Source organism: Lepidochelys olivacea (genome assembly GCF_965140295.1).
Source record: "Lepidochelys olivacea isolate rLepOli2 genome assembly, chromosome: 7".
NCBI lineage: Eukaryota > Metazoa > Chordata > Testudines > Cheloniidae > Lepidochelys > Lepidochelys olivacea.
In genome coordinates this window covers 72,596,453-72,611,015 of record NC_140417.1, presented here as the reverse complement: position 1 = coordinate 72,611,015, position 14,563 = coordinate 72,596,453, and the positions used below count along the sequence as shown (strand labels likewise).

Below are 14,563 nucleotides of genomic sequence, written 5' to 3'. Positions count from 1 at the left end.
GAAAAACCTCCTAAGCTTATCTTTACCAGCTTAGGTCAAAACTTCCCCAAGGTACAAAATATTCCACCTGTTGTCCTTGGACTGGCCGCTACCACCACCAAACTAATACTGGTTACTGGGGAAGAGCTGTTTGGACGCGTCCTTCCCCCCAAAATACTTCCCAAAACCTTGCACCCCACTTCCTGGACAAGGTTTGGTAAAAAGCCTCACCAATTTGCCTAGGTGACTACAGACCCAGACCCTTGGATCTTAAGAACAATGAACAATCCTCCCAACACTTGCACCCCCCCTTTCCTGGGAAATGTTGGATAAAAAGCCTCACCAATTTGCATAGGTGACCACAGACCCAAACCCTTGGATCTGAGAACAATGAAAAAGCATTCAGTTTCTTACAAGACGACTTTTAATAAAAATAGAAGTAAATAGAAATGAAGAAATCCCCCCTGTAAAATCAGGATGGTAGATATCTTACAGGGTAATTAGATTCAAAAACATAGAGAACCCCTCTAGGCAAAACCTTAAGTTACAAAAAAGATACACAGACAGAAATAGTTATTCTATTCAGCACAATTCTTTTCTCAGCCATTTAAAGAAATCATAATCTAACACATACCTAGCTAGATTACTTACTAAAAGTTCTAAGACTCCATTCCTGGTCTATCCCCGGCAAAGGCAGCATAAAGACAGACCCACAGACCCTTTGTTTCTCTCCCTCCTCCCAGCTTTTGAAAGTATCTTGTCTCCTCATTGGTCATTTTGGTCAGGTGCCAGCGAGGTTACCTTTAGCTTCTTAACCCTTTACAGGTGAGAGGAGCTTTCCCCGGGCCAGGAGGGATTTCAAAGGGGTTTACCCTTCCCTTATATTTATGACAGGAACATACCTCTTACTCTTACCTCCAAAATCATACTCAACAGCTCTATTATTAATTTATGCAGTTTGGTTCAGAGACAAAAAACACATTTCCTGATTCACAATCTTTAAGAAATTCAAGAGATTTATGATGTGCATTAATGTGTGTTATTGAAAGAAGCCCAGTCCCCATTTTGCAGGAGTGTCTTGGTGTACACGACCTCAACAATGAAGAATTTTTAAGGTGATCGAGGTGTGTAATTTTTATTTTCATTGTTTAAATGAGTTTTCCAAATTGTGCTCTTTTGAGCACTGCGTGGTCACTTTGCGCTGACTAACCTGGTTTCCCCTTGAGAGAAACAAAGCAGATGGAAGGGGGGCAATGAAACACACAGCAAAAGTAAACAGTGTGATTAACTTCTCAAAAAGGAGAAAGACACTTATTGCACTAAAGGCAGCTTAAATCTACCAAAATACTGTAATATTGTCCTAATATTTTTCCATGCAAACTATTGCTGTGTTTGCCACAGGAACATTATGCAGTTGTGGATGGGAGGGCAGACAGTCTGGCGATAGTGCATGGGAGGGGAAGCGATCTGGGTGAAGGTGAAATGAGAGAGGAGATGGCCATGAGACAATCTCTTGATTAAGATGTATAAACCAATTTTTTCCCAGTGTGAAGCACAACAACTATTAAAAAGAAAAGGTAAACAAGAACATGTTGTAATCAACCATTTCCTTGGTTGAAAAATCAGCTGCACTGCCTTGTAATTTGCAAAGTCTTTGAAATGTTTACCCTAAAAGATTAACTGAATCAGCAGCTCCACTGCAAACTGCATAGGCTGACTAGAAGCAGAAGAACTGGTCTGCTTAGCTGGAAAAGCTGCTTTTAAATCCAGGGTGATAGAGGAAGGAGGTGACATAGCTCAAAAATACCAGTCTCCACATTACTAAAGAGCCCGAAGGCTTTCAAAAACATTTCCCAAAGAAAAGAACACCACACCCATGCTGCTCCTTGAAAGAAGGGATGATAATACTGTTATAACATTATTCCCAGGGAAGCTGAATCTATAAAGCCTGCCAGAATTCAGTCATGACTTTATGGAACCAACAGATGAAAAAAGACCACAGGAATCATCTACCTTCTTCATTCACAGAAAAATAAAATTACAGAATAGAGGCTTAGCTCATACACTGAGCTTGAAACAATTAGACCATCTAACCAGCAGTCGTCTTCTCCCAGAAGGAAGAAATGAAAAAGTAACTCTGCTGCTGCTTATTAGGTGAAAATGCCCAAAATGAGTCTGACAAACCGTTCTGTGCTAGGTTTCAGAGTAACAGCTGTGTTAGTCTGTATTCGCAAAAAGAAAAGGAGGACTTGTGGCACCTTAGAGACTAACCAATTTATTTGAGCATAAGCTTTCGTGAGCTACAGCTCACTTCATCAGATGCATACTGTGGAAACTGCAGAAGACATTATATACACAGAGACCATGAAACATACCTCCTTCCACCCCACTCTCCTGTTGGTAATAGCTTATAGATAGGAGAGTGGGGTGGGAGGAGGTATTGTTTCATGGTCTCTGTGTATATAATGTCTTCTGCAGTTTCCACGGTATGCATCCGATGAAGTGAGCTGTAGCTCACGAAAGCTTATGCTCAAATAAATTGGTTAGTCTCTAAGGTGCCACAAGTACTCTCTTTCTTTTTGCGTTCTGTGCTAGCATGCTTCAGAGCTAAACAGACCACATCTTGCAAGGCATAAATGCAAAAAAATCTTTGCACATTACAAATTAGTTTTCTTTTACTATTGACCTACCTTATACTCGATATGCTTGAGTGCTTATAGAGTAAGCCTATTACTGCTTTTCAACCACAAAGTGATTACTAGTCATAATTGTTCATATGTATTATAATTAGACAAATTCAAGTAGTAAGACATGCAAGTCTTTGCAGTCTTGGGTCATTATAAATCAGGTGCTGTTATAACCAAGACACTGGTGGTGTGGATGATTTTAACCATCCCAAGAGTGCAAATACCACCTTGAAAGTGCTCTTCCCAGAGCTCTTCCTGTTGGTGTAAAATGAAATTACCACATAGAAATGAGGAGAGAGATCTAGGGTTGCCAACCCTCCAGGATTGTCCTGGAGTCTCCAGAAATTAATCTTTAATTAAATATTATGTCATGTGATGAAACCTCCAGGAATCCAGCCCACCAAAATTGGCAACCCTAGAGAGGTCAGAACTGTATATTTTCTTCTAGATGTTGTAAACATGAGTGTGAAGTCACTGGCATCAAGTCAGAAAGCTCCAATTTTATTCCACATGCTAAAACTATTTCATGTTTTACTAATCAGATACATCTCTGTTCTGAAATGGCAGATGGGCTGCAAAGAGAGAAGCCTGTAGCTCCTCAGATTTTTAATGGAACATAATACTGGGAGCAGTAGGAGATTTGGTGTGGATGCAGTGTGGTCCAGGCCCTGTGTATGGAGAGACATGAGCACAGCTGTTCTGTCATATGTCACAACATCATGACACTACACCAGGGGTGGGCAAACTGCAGCCTGCCAGGCCTTTTAATCCAGCCCTCAAGCTCCCACTGGGGAGTGGGGTCTGGGGCTTGCCCTGCTCCATGTGGCTTCTGGAAGCAGCCGCATAGCCCCACTCCAGCCAGGGTGCAGGGTCAGAGGCCGCTCCACACAGCTCTTGGAAGCAGCAGCATGGCCCCCCCCTCCAGCTCCTACGCATAGGGGCAGCCAGGGGGCTCTGCTCTGCATGCTGCCCCTGCCCCAAGCAGCACCTCCGCAGCTCCCATTGGCTGAGAACCGCAGCCAATGGGAGCTGCAGGGGTGGTGCCTGTGGACAGGGCAGCATGCAGAGCTGCCTGGCCACACCTCCTCATAGGAGCTGGAGAAGGGACATGCCACTGCTTCCAGGAGCTGCTTGAGGTAAGTGCTGCCCGGAGTCTGCACCCCTGAGCCCCAACCCCCTGCCCCAGCCCTGATTCCCCTCCCACCCTCCACACCCATGGATCCCAGCCTGGAGCACCCTCAACCCCTCATTCCCAGCCCCACCCCAGAGCCTGAACCCCTTCCTGCATCCCAGCCCTGATCCCCCTCCTACCCTCCAAACCCAAATTCCCCATCCCCAGAGCCCACATCCCACTCCCCTGCCCAATCCTAGAGCCCCTTCCCATACCCTGAACGCCTCATTTCTGGCCCCATCCCAGAGCCTTCACCTCTCCTGCACCCCAACCCCAATTTTGGGAGCATTCATGGTCCACCATACAATTTCTATTCCCAGATGTGGCCCCGAGGCCAAAAAGTTTTCCCACCCCTACACTACACCATCATCATGATGCAAATCAATCTGAGGCCTTTACAGGCTTAGTGCATCCCTGCTGGGAAGTTTGAAAAGTAAAACAGGACTCAGGAAACTGCAGATTTATTTCAAAATTAAGCTTCGTATATTATATTGGGCAGTTCATGCATGGTCTAGGGGATGCAAACATGGCTAAAATGCTATTATTTGGTTTTGATGCTGTCACTTTTTTTTTTAAAACATATCAGTATGACGCTTTGGAGTTCACCCAGGACATTAAGGGGTTCAGTCAACAACTGCCTTGAACTCTGCATGCCAAGAATGCTACATAGCTCTGACACCAAGAGCCAACATACAGGCATGTATGTGACACCCTGGCTTCCTCTGCCTGGATACTCTTTGCAATGGGGACTTCAACAACTCTTCGAGCCCTAAGTTCTCCACCCAAAACTTCTTTCTGCAGTGCACAGCCCCTCCCACTATAGCACTCACAACACATCTTTGCAGATCCTTTAAAGAGACAGCACACAGCAGCCTGTTAATTTAACTTGGCTTAACACACCCTTCCCTTCAGTCACAGAACTGAGTTGGATTGTAGGAAAAATAAAACAAGTTTATTAACAAAAAGACATAGGCTTAAGTGATACCAAGGAGAAATAATAGGGATAGAAATGGTTACAAACAAAGAAAATATGATACTCAACAAACTAGAATCTTTTATTTAAAATGTTTTTTTCACTATAGTCATTCTTCCAGCATGGCTGGCTAGTCCTTAGCCAGAATCCAAACATAGCATTCAGTTACTTTGTCCCACAGCTGAAGGATAACTTTGGGGTTTTCTCTCCCCCTCTCTTTATAATCCAGGAAACCTTTGAAGTGTATCTTCAGAAGAAGGTCCTTTTCCCTGCTGGGTGAAGTGCCATAAGGGTTCTCATACGCTTGAGATTTTTACAGTGTAAATTATGATCGTCCTGCACTTTCCAATACAAATGAATAGTACCCTGTCCTTGGCCATACCTGGCTTGAGGTGTCAGCCCTTTTCCTTCATCTGGAAAAACCTGTTTAACAGTTTCCCCTGTGGCAAGATGGCCAATGTTAGTATGGTGGGTCCTGCGCTTTTCTTGGCAGGGGGCTAAGACACCATACCTTGCCCCTGCTCTTGGGGCACTGAGGTCCCCAGTAGTGGTCCAGGAAGGTGGTAAAAGAGGGAAGGGGTCTGGTTTTGCTTCTCATGCTGAGCCCCAGCCCCTCTCAACCCCTGCAGGTTCTTACCCTCAGTCCTTAATTGCTGGAGGGAAGGGAGTCTCCCTGTCCTGCTAGGCAGGGTCTTCCAAATCTCTCAGCATACCTCCAAGCTCTAGTCCTTCATCCTTCTCCCCTGTCTGCCTGAAGCAGGGGGTTTTATTAGGTTCCTGACAGGGCTTAATTGACTGCAGGTGCTCCAATTAACCTGCAGCCACCTTCGCTAGTCTACAGGGAACCATGCCTTAATTAGCCCCAGGCTTATATAGTTCCCCTCTACCACTCCATGACTGCTCCTTCTGTATCAGCCCCCTGCGATACCTGGTTTAAACACATTCTGATCACATGTGGCCAGCACATCTATAGAGTTCTTTGTAAGTTAACTGTACATACATCATGCAAGAATATGAATGATCAGTGAGTTTTTAGTTTTCCAATACTATATTACATGCTACCTTTTGGATAAATATTGACAACGGTATCTGAGGTGTACTGAGCTGTTGAGGCCACATGAGTCTCGCTGCTACAGATCAGAGAGCTCTATGCCATCTGGCACTGCGGTGCTCTAAGGATCACAGTCAGAACCCCACAATGAATACATTATCAGAGCTGGCCTATTTACAGCTTCCCAATTAATCATTCTTGTCTACAAGTGGCCACCGCTTCTGTAAGTAGAAAATTAATATAAAGTCAAATGAATTCTACCATTAAAATTATTGCTAAGCATGCAACATAGTCTTGTAATTGAACTAAAAATTAAGCATGAAATGGTTTGTAACACCTGAGAAATGGAATAGATTTATTTGTAAAATTCCTATGTCAAAAAAATTTCTTTAAATGTAAGTATTTTATATGTCAAATTTGAAGTCCCTGCTGGATCTACAAATTCAAATGATCCCAAATTTTCAAAGTTAGAAGTGCACAATTATTTGCATATGCTAACTTAGGCATACAAATACCTGCTGGGCATGGACACATACCTCATTTCTGTACACACAGGCTATTTTTGCATACACAAATTCATTGTTTGCAAATAACTACATGAGCCAAACTGCAAACCTGGGCACTTAATAGCTCATATCACGTCCATGAATGAAGGATGTTAGACTTGACTAGGAGTTAGCCAGTGTTCAAATGGGAGAGCTTCTAACTGGTGTTGTGTAATAACATTTTACTGTGATTTCTAAGATAGAGGTACATCGGGTTGTGTTGTGTTAAGTTGTGTCATAATGGTTGAGATTGCTTTAGATTTCTTCATAGCACAATCTAACCCTTTAAAAATTTACAATATAAAATCTTCAATATGACACCTTGGAGTTGATCCAAATTGCTGGTAGCAGATGGAATTCAAGGAAATGAGCAATGTAACCTACAAAATGGCATATCTTCCTGGAGGGCTACATTATTTTCATAGAATACAACAGATAGTAAAAATACATTAGGGGAAAGTCAGCCTCTTGGTGCTGGCTACAGGCAGCCTGGTTGCAGGTGCAACTTCACTGGTTTAAATGGAATAGACTCATGTGACAGTGAGTAAAAGCCTTCCTGAACCCTCTTTAGCAGAGCCTGCAGCCATGATATACTCCACACCCCTGTGGCTCCCATAAGGGAAGAGCCCGCCTTGCTACAAAGCAGAGGAGGGGCTTCTGTGAGTGAAATCCAAGCTGAGTTTTCCCAGTCAACTGAGAGAGGCACTTCCAACTGAGCCTAGTTAGGCTGGGGAGGTAGGAAGTACTGGCTTGAAAGCCAGGATGGGGGTGTTCGAGAAACAGATGGGGGTGCTCTGTTTGCTTATATTGGTTTTGTGTGTACAGATAGTTCTGGATTTGGAGTTTAAGGATTTCAGCTGCACTCAGTATTGCCAGTGATGAGGTGCCAAAATCTTAACAACAAGTTCCCTCCTCACCACACAAAGGGGGTGTGGCCTGCCCCGCCTCCCCCCGGGACTCCTGCCCCATCCAACCCCCCGTGTTCCTTGATGCCCCTACCCCGGGACCTATGCCCTATCCACCCCCCTCCCCTGTCCCCTGACTACCCCCAGAACCGGGCAGGAGGGTCTCGTGGGCCACTATAGTGGTGCCCACCCTGCCTCTAAAAGCCAAAAGGAACTGCCGGGGGCAAGGTGGGGAGTTCTGGCGGTGTTTACCTGGGGCAGCTCCCAGGAAGCAACGGGCAGGTCCCTCTGACTCCTAGGGGCAGAGTAGCGTAGCTGGGGGGGAGCAGGGGGAGCGGCCGCTCCCCCCACTGATCACATCAAAAGTGGCACCTTAGGTGCCGACTCCGTGGGTGCGCCAGGGCTGGAGCACCCACGGGGAAAGGCAGCTCCCGGCTCCAGCTCACCTCCACTCCGCCTCTGCCTCTGAACGCACTGCCCCGCTCTGCTTCTCCACCCCCGCTTCCTGCGAATCAGCTGTTCGCGTGGGAAGCCAGGGAGGGCTGAGAAGCAGGCGGTGGCTTCACACTCAGGCCCAGGGAGGCGGAGGTGGAGGTGAGCTGGGGCGGGGAGCGGTTCCCCTGTTCGTGCCCTGGGTTACCTGCTGCGGCGCGGGCGGCCCTCCTTGCGCCCACCCCCGCCCCAGCTCACCTCTGCTCCGCCTCCCTGGGCCTGAGCGCAAAGCCTCCACTTGCTTCTCAGCCCTCCCAGGCTTTCCGCGCTAACAGCTGATTCCCAGGAAGCCGGGCGGGGGCAGGGGTGGAGAAACAGAGCAGGGCAGTGCGTTCAGGAAGGAGGTGGAGTGGAGGTGAGCTGGGGCTGGGTGCGGGGCGGGGAGCTGCTGGTGGGGGCTCTGCACCCACCAAATTTTCCGTGTGGGTGCTCCAGCTTTTGGCTGGAACTACTGGTTCCAGCGAACCAGCTCCAGCTCACCACTGCGTATTGCCATCCACATGTGTTCAAACAGCATGAGTCAGGCCCTGCAAAATGACGAGACAGGTTTTAAATCATGATATTTTTGAAATAACACATGTTGGGTTCTTTTTACCTTCTGCCCTCTGAACCTTCAGGAGTTACATTTTGAAGCTTTTGTTCACTGCACTAAGGGCTAGAAACTTATTTTACAAACCAAGCAACACCGCTGAGATTCTTATGTCATAAAACGATTCAAGGAACTTGGGCTCTAAGAAAAACTCCAAATACCCTGAGAGCTGGCAACCATGCAAGAATTTTATTTCATAAGAACCCTGTAAAAATAAACCAGAAACCCCAGGGAGAGTGAATTTAAGCAAAACACAATCCTGTGAAGTTTCTCCCCACCTGCCCAGACCCTATGTCTCACCCAAACCCTGCCACAAACTCACGCTAGGTTTGGATAGCATCTGAGGAATCCAGAGACCTACAATTAAAAGGTTTTTTTTTTTTAAGTAGCACCCCACTCATAGAACAGGACTGCATGGTGCTAGGTGCTGTACAAACAGAGAACAAAAAGATGGTCCCTGTGCAAAGAGCTTCTGATCTAAGTAAGTATATAATCTTTTATATTCAGTTCTCCTTCCATTGTGAACTATTTTAACAAAGATACATTGAATAAACTGCCCCAAATTGAATTTTTAAATTATTTTTGTTCTCATTCAGTGTAAAAGTAAAGAGGCATATGTGACCAACAATAAATTGTTGGGTGTGCCAATAAGGGTATGCATTACTGAACTATGGGGTGAAATTCACACTTGTGTGACTGGCCACTATAAAGCCTAATCACCACTTTAATCCTACAATGCCTCAAAATAGTCTCTTTGCCACTCTTTATGGCAGTGACCTAGGCTCAGGGATATTTTTTGGTTTTGGGTCTCTCCATCTCAGAGCACATCTCGCCCCATCAATCAGTGAGTTTTCTTCCTTCTCATTTTTTCTGCTGCTGATTGGCTGAGGACCATGAAGATTGTCGTAGAGACTGAGGTAGAAGAGAGAATTTTGACACTCATGGAAATATAATTATTAAAAAATAAAAAGTCAGAAGTCACCAGAATCCTTCAGTATCCATATAATCTGTATTTTGCTACTTTGAATGCAAACAGTCAACAGTTTTGGGTATCAGTGTTCCTGAGCAAATCCAAAACAAAAACTAGAAGGCCAAATACCCCCTCCTGCAGAGGGCCTGAGAGGAAAGAAATGCTTTAAGATATGCTTCAGAGAGTTTTCTGTATATTGTTCCCTCTAATGTTTGGGAGATTGTAGAGGTTGGAAGGGGTGATTGCTCCCAGCCTCACAGAGCATGGAGAGTGGGGGTTTGCAGAAGCCAGGGTGTCACTGACTGAGTTCTCCTATACCTGCCCAGTAACACCTATGGAATGCTGCTGGTATACCAACAGTTACCAAGGAACAGTGCCTTCGAGAACAGCCTTTCCACCTCTGCCCCTTTGGCACCTTGGCCGAGGATCTCTTGTTGGGGGCAAGGAGTGAAGAGAAAGTATAGTGGAAGTGGCATGCCCTGTCCCCTCCCGTACAGACAAGGGAAGAACTGCCCACAGAGCATCCCTGCCCTCCTCTTGGGCACACTGAAGGGGACATTCTGGACCATGCTGATTTGGTGAGCTCCTCCCTCACATCCCTGAGGTGAGCCCCAGCAGCCTACTATAAACACCTGTTTTGGTTTATTGCTCCAATAAACATTGCAGATTAAAAAATGCTTTACAGACTCCAAAAGGCTGTTGCTCAATAAAACAAAATTATTAACCCTTGATTTGCAGCACAACAGCGGCTACTGCCCTACAACTTTACAGCCTGAGGTCAATTCCTATGTGTGGGGAGAGAATTTGCCTGGAAGGATGCAGATAATCACCTTATTTTGGCAGTAAAGCCCAGCTTTGAAGGCTGAGAGAGAGCCCCCTCCCCTTCCTATTCATCTCTTTCCGGGGAAGGGGAAGCGTCAGAAACTGAGTCTGCTCCCGCCCTCTCCCAGCCAGACTGAGATAAGAGTGGTGATGAGGGTTTTATATGAGAGCTTAGATATAAAGAGAGCTTATGATGTCAATATTAAACAGGAAAAAAATTAACACATTCATGACCAGGACAAATTAAACAGGTCATGGAGTTTTGTTTTTCCTGTTGTGAGACTCGATTTCCTTCTCCCTGCTCCACTTGTTTTCTCCACCCGCCACCCCAAGTTCCCTCCACCAGAAACCTCCCCACCTTTCTTCCTGCTGCCCCTTCCTTTACCACATAACCCGCCAGTCTTGTGGGGGAGAAGGGAGAGAGGACCCAAAGGAGAGGGGATGGGCCACAACAAAATAGAAGCCACCTAATTACACGGGGAAAATAAAAGATGCAGGGACAGGAGTGGGTAAACAGTAAAAGGCCTGGGAGGATACCAGGCAAAGAAACCTGGACAGTGTCCACTTCTTGCGCTATCTTGTTTTTCCTAGAGACACACCACCTTCCCCTCTTATCACAGAGACCTCACACAACCTCCTTCCCCTCACTGCTTCAGATTCCCTCACCAGGGACATCTCCCACCTACTTGCCTTGCTTTATGCTTCCTTTCTTCATCCACCATCAAAGTACTCCCTTCCCATTGCCTCGTTACTGTTCAGCCCAATTGGGTGTAAGAGACCCATCCACCATACTAATTCTTGTTTCTGTCTGTTTCTCTTCCTGCCCCCCCCCCCCCGCACCCAACCTGCTGCCAAAACACCCCTCCCTCAATATTGCACATTTCCACCAGGCTATCTTGAATTTCCCCTTATTTTCTGGTGCTTCTTAGTAATGGGTTTGGAGCAGGTCTGTGTTGCCTAGCGTCTAGACAAAAGAGCAGCAGGCTTGATGGCTGTTTTCTGAAATCACCAGAGAGGGCAGTCTTTGACCTGAGTGTCAGAAAAACAGCTTCAGATAAGGGGAAGCCTTTTGTGGCGGGGCTTTGTGAAGAGGGGAGAATGAGAGAGAGAGAGTGCTCCATGAGTTTGGCTAAGTATCTCAAGTTCAGCATGTTTATCCAAAACACCCCCCAGACTTCTAGTATTGAATGTCTTTGTGGGTATTTGCAATGTTGACACTGGGATGTGTGTTCTTGAATGTAGTTTTACAGCTGATTTTGTGTGGCTTTTGCATGCACTTTTTCAGTATGGAGCTAGGTTTTATGAGTATTCTCTTACCATATGTGTTTTGCAATGTTGAGTCTGTGTGTTGTGCATTTTCATAAACGAATATTGACAAGGTAGTGACTGGATAGTTGGATATTGTTCACTTATGTATTTCTGCAATATCAAGGGCTGGGTTTTGTGCATTTTCTTATGGATTCTTGCAAGCTAGAGGCTACACTTCGTGTGCCTGGTTATATTTTGGCAGTTCCAATGCTGATAAACGTATACTTTTAAACCACTTTGGTTCAATGAAGATTTTTCCACAAAGTGAAAATGACCTCTAGAAAATAACTTTGTGATAGAAAAATCATTTTGATTTGTGCCCGTTCTATCTGTTGCTGACTAGTTTATTCACTGTGTTGGCCATCCTCAGGCCTTATGTTTGTAGTTCTTTTTGAGGCCCTGATAATTACGAGATTCAAATTTAAACTAAAATTTACCAGACCTCTTTTCCCCAACTTCTTAGGGGAGTTAACCCGAGGGGTGGGAGAAATAGTAAAGCACTAGCCAGAATGTCCACTGGGCCAGCCGGACATCCCTTGTCCTCCTCCTCCTCCTCCTATTCAACCCAAGCAGATGCTACTCCTCTGAATTTACCAGGAGATTCCTGTTTCAAATCCATGCATGCAAAGCTGCTGTTTATTTCCTTCTTTACAGCCTTTAGAGACACGGAAGCAGCAGGTGTTTCCCAGCCATATTTTCCAGTCTGTGTGAGAATAGGGAGCAATTATGCCCCAGGTAGCAGCAGCAGTCCCTCTGTGCCCGGGTACCCACACTTTGCCACATCGCTCTCATAACCATCACTGTAGTCACTCCTCCCCCTCCCACCTTATTCTCCTCTCTTCCCTCCCCACTTTATTTTCCCCCTGCTCCTCCTCCTCTTTTGTGACCCCCCCCCACCATCTGCTCCTCCTTCTGACCCCCTCTCTTTCCCCTCTCCATGCTTCCTTATCCTTTGCTGAGTTGCTAGCTCTGCACAGGCCCAGTCTCTCTAATCAGATGAAGCAGCAGGATTATCTCTCTCCCTCCCTCCCAGGCTCCATTTTGTTTCTTCTTTAGTCGTGTGGGGGGGGGGGGAAGGAAGGGGTAGGAAGAGGCGTCACCTGTAGAAGCAAAGGAAACTGCATCCCTTAATCCCTTCTCCATTTGTTTTGATGGTCTTCACTCCCCACTCCTCTCTCCCCCCGCATACACCTTGTTACCAACAGGAGGAGGAGCAATCTGAGTTTTCAGAGGAAACCTAAACTCTCCTGGCTTTGATTTTCTCATTTAATTACTGAGCATCTTTTGAAATCCTCCCCCACCCAGGTAACCTGGACTGGCAAGCTGGATGTAAAATCTCTCTGAGTAGGGGGAAGGTAAGGACCACAGGAGATACATGTTCTCTTATTTTCTTCTAATACAATGAGATCTTTTCATTTTAAAGGCATGTCTTGGAGAATAACAAAGCAAATTGTATGGAAGTGAGAGGAGCTGCAGAGAGACAGACCCAGAGTTCTGTGAGTATTGTGCTGGGTGGGGGCTGATGATAGCTGGACTCTGAGAGGGAGACCTAAAATCCGGTGATTAAAACTGAAATAATAATTAATCTGCAGAGTTTTATTTTTTCCTAAAAAGAGAGGAGGACCTCTCAAAGGTGGCATTTGTTTTGAGTTTTAAACAGATCTCATCCAGCTCTGCAAAAGGCGATTCTCTTTCCATGCCAAATGCCTGAAAGATTTAATTAAAATGTGTGTCTGTTTGTCCTTTAATCTCTGTGTGTTCTATGGTATTTTGTAGAGATTTTAAAAGAATATAAATACATTAGGTGTTTCTCCCCTGAACCCTTTGGATTGTAGGGATGCTCAGCTGCTGTATCCAACTCTCTTGTGTGTGTTTTACTTTTATGGTACCAAAAAAGTTCTGCTAAAAGGAAGAGGAGATAACTCGTATAGTAGTTTTACTAACTCTTATTTCTTGGGTGTTTTTGCTGTAATATTCCATCAGAGAACAACCTTCCCAGCACTGTACCACGTGGTCATCCCATACATTTTTGAAGCTGTCAGCAAATTAGTGCACAACAGCAAATGCAACCTGAAAAAAATCACTGCTCCACACTTGCATTATACCATTGTTTTAAATGATGTTATCGGCTTTATTTTCTCTGTTGCTGCCCTATGTACAGGATCCATCATGGCTTCAGTGGTATCTTTTGTCTTCAGCTGTTTAGAATGACTGACTAAAAATTTGCTCTGAGCTGAAACCTGGTTTTCAAAAGTCTCAACCCAAGTACAAATTGATTTAACAAAACTCAAATGGGGGGCAATTATTTTGCTGTGTTGAAGTCCGAGACTGCAATAGGGAATTGTGTTTTGTGTGCATTATCTAGCTCATGAAGTCCCATGTTAAAATTAAAAACTTATACTCAGTGCATTTTAGGGATTAGGGGAAAGAAATGAAGAGAAACAAGCAGGTTATTTTTATGTAGTGGCTTGTACACATGAAATATTGACTGGGAAGAGAGAGTCATTGTATAAGAACTTATTTTTTTTAAACATGGGGAGGTACACAAACAAGGCAGAACATATAAATACAAAAAAAAATCTATTTGTCAATAATCTATGTATTAAATAAAGTAATCATTTGATGCAAAACACCAGTTGCTGTATTGTGCCTACCTGCAAAGGTGATGGTTGAGGTCCTGAGCCTGTGAACACTTAGGCATAAACTTAACTTTAAGCACTTGTTTAATCCCATTGGAAGTTAATCATGCGGGCAAACATTTTCAGGATTAGGGCAATAGTTTGCCTAATGCTCAAAGACCTCTGCAATAAGACAGAACAGGATTTAAGAAGTGTCTTTTTAATTTTTATTTTTTAAGTTCTGGCTTTTGTTGACTTTTTTAAGCCGTAGTGTTCTGTGTGTTCTTTTCATTAAGATGTATTTTGTTACTACTCTCAGGGGAATTGTAGTTAAAATTTAATTTTTTATTTGATAATTGCATACAAACACTTAAACATTAAGAGCAATCACTTGTTCATAATGTCCTTGGGCTTTTTATTTGTGCTTATTAATAAGATTATTCATTCATTAGA

The 14,563-nt window shown here is 44.7% G+C and overlaps 1 protein-coding gene across 3 annotated transcripts in view; it reads left to right on the top strand.

The window, feature by feature from the left end:
• Positions 1-14,563, top strand: part of GPRIN2 (G protein regulated inducer of neurite outgrowth 2) — a 73,538-nt gene that overhangs the window by 34,191 nt on the left and 24,784 nt on the right. Inside the window, exons 3-4 of one of the 3 annotated variants that reach the window (XM_084635464.1) lie at positions 8,782-8,873; positions 12,916-12,988. The exons of 1 other annotated variant lie outside the window; for it this stretch is intronic. The gene's annotated coding sequence lies outside the window, so the exon portion shown is untranslated. Of the gene's footprint in view, positions 1-8,781; positions 8,874-12,608; positions 12,848-12,915; positions 12,989-14,563 lie in introns of those variants that run through there. One more of the 3 variants, XM_084635466.1, reaches the window with a different exon arrangement.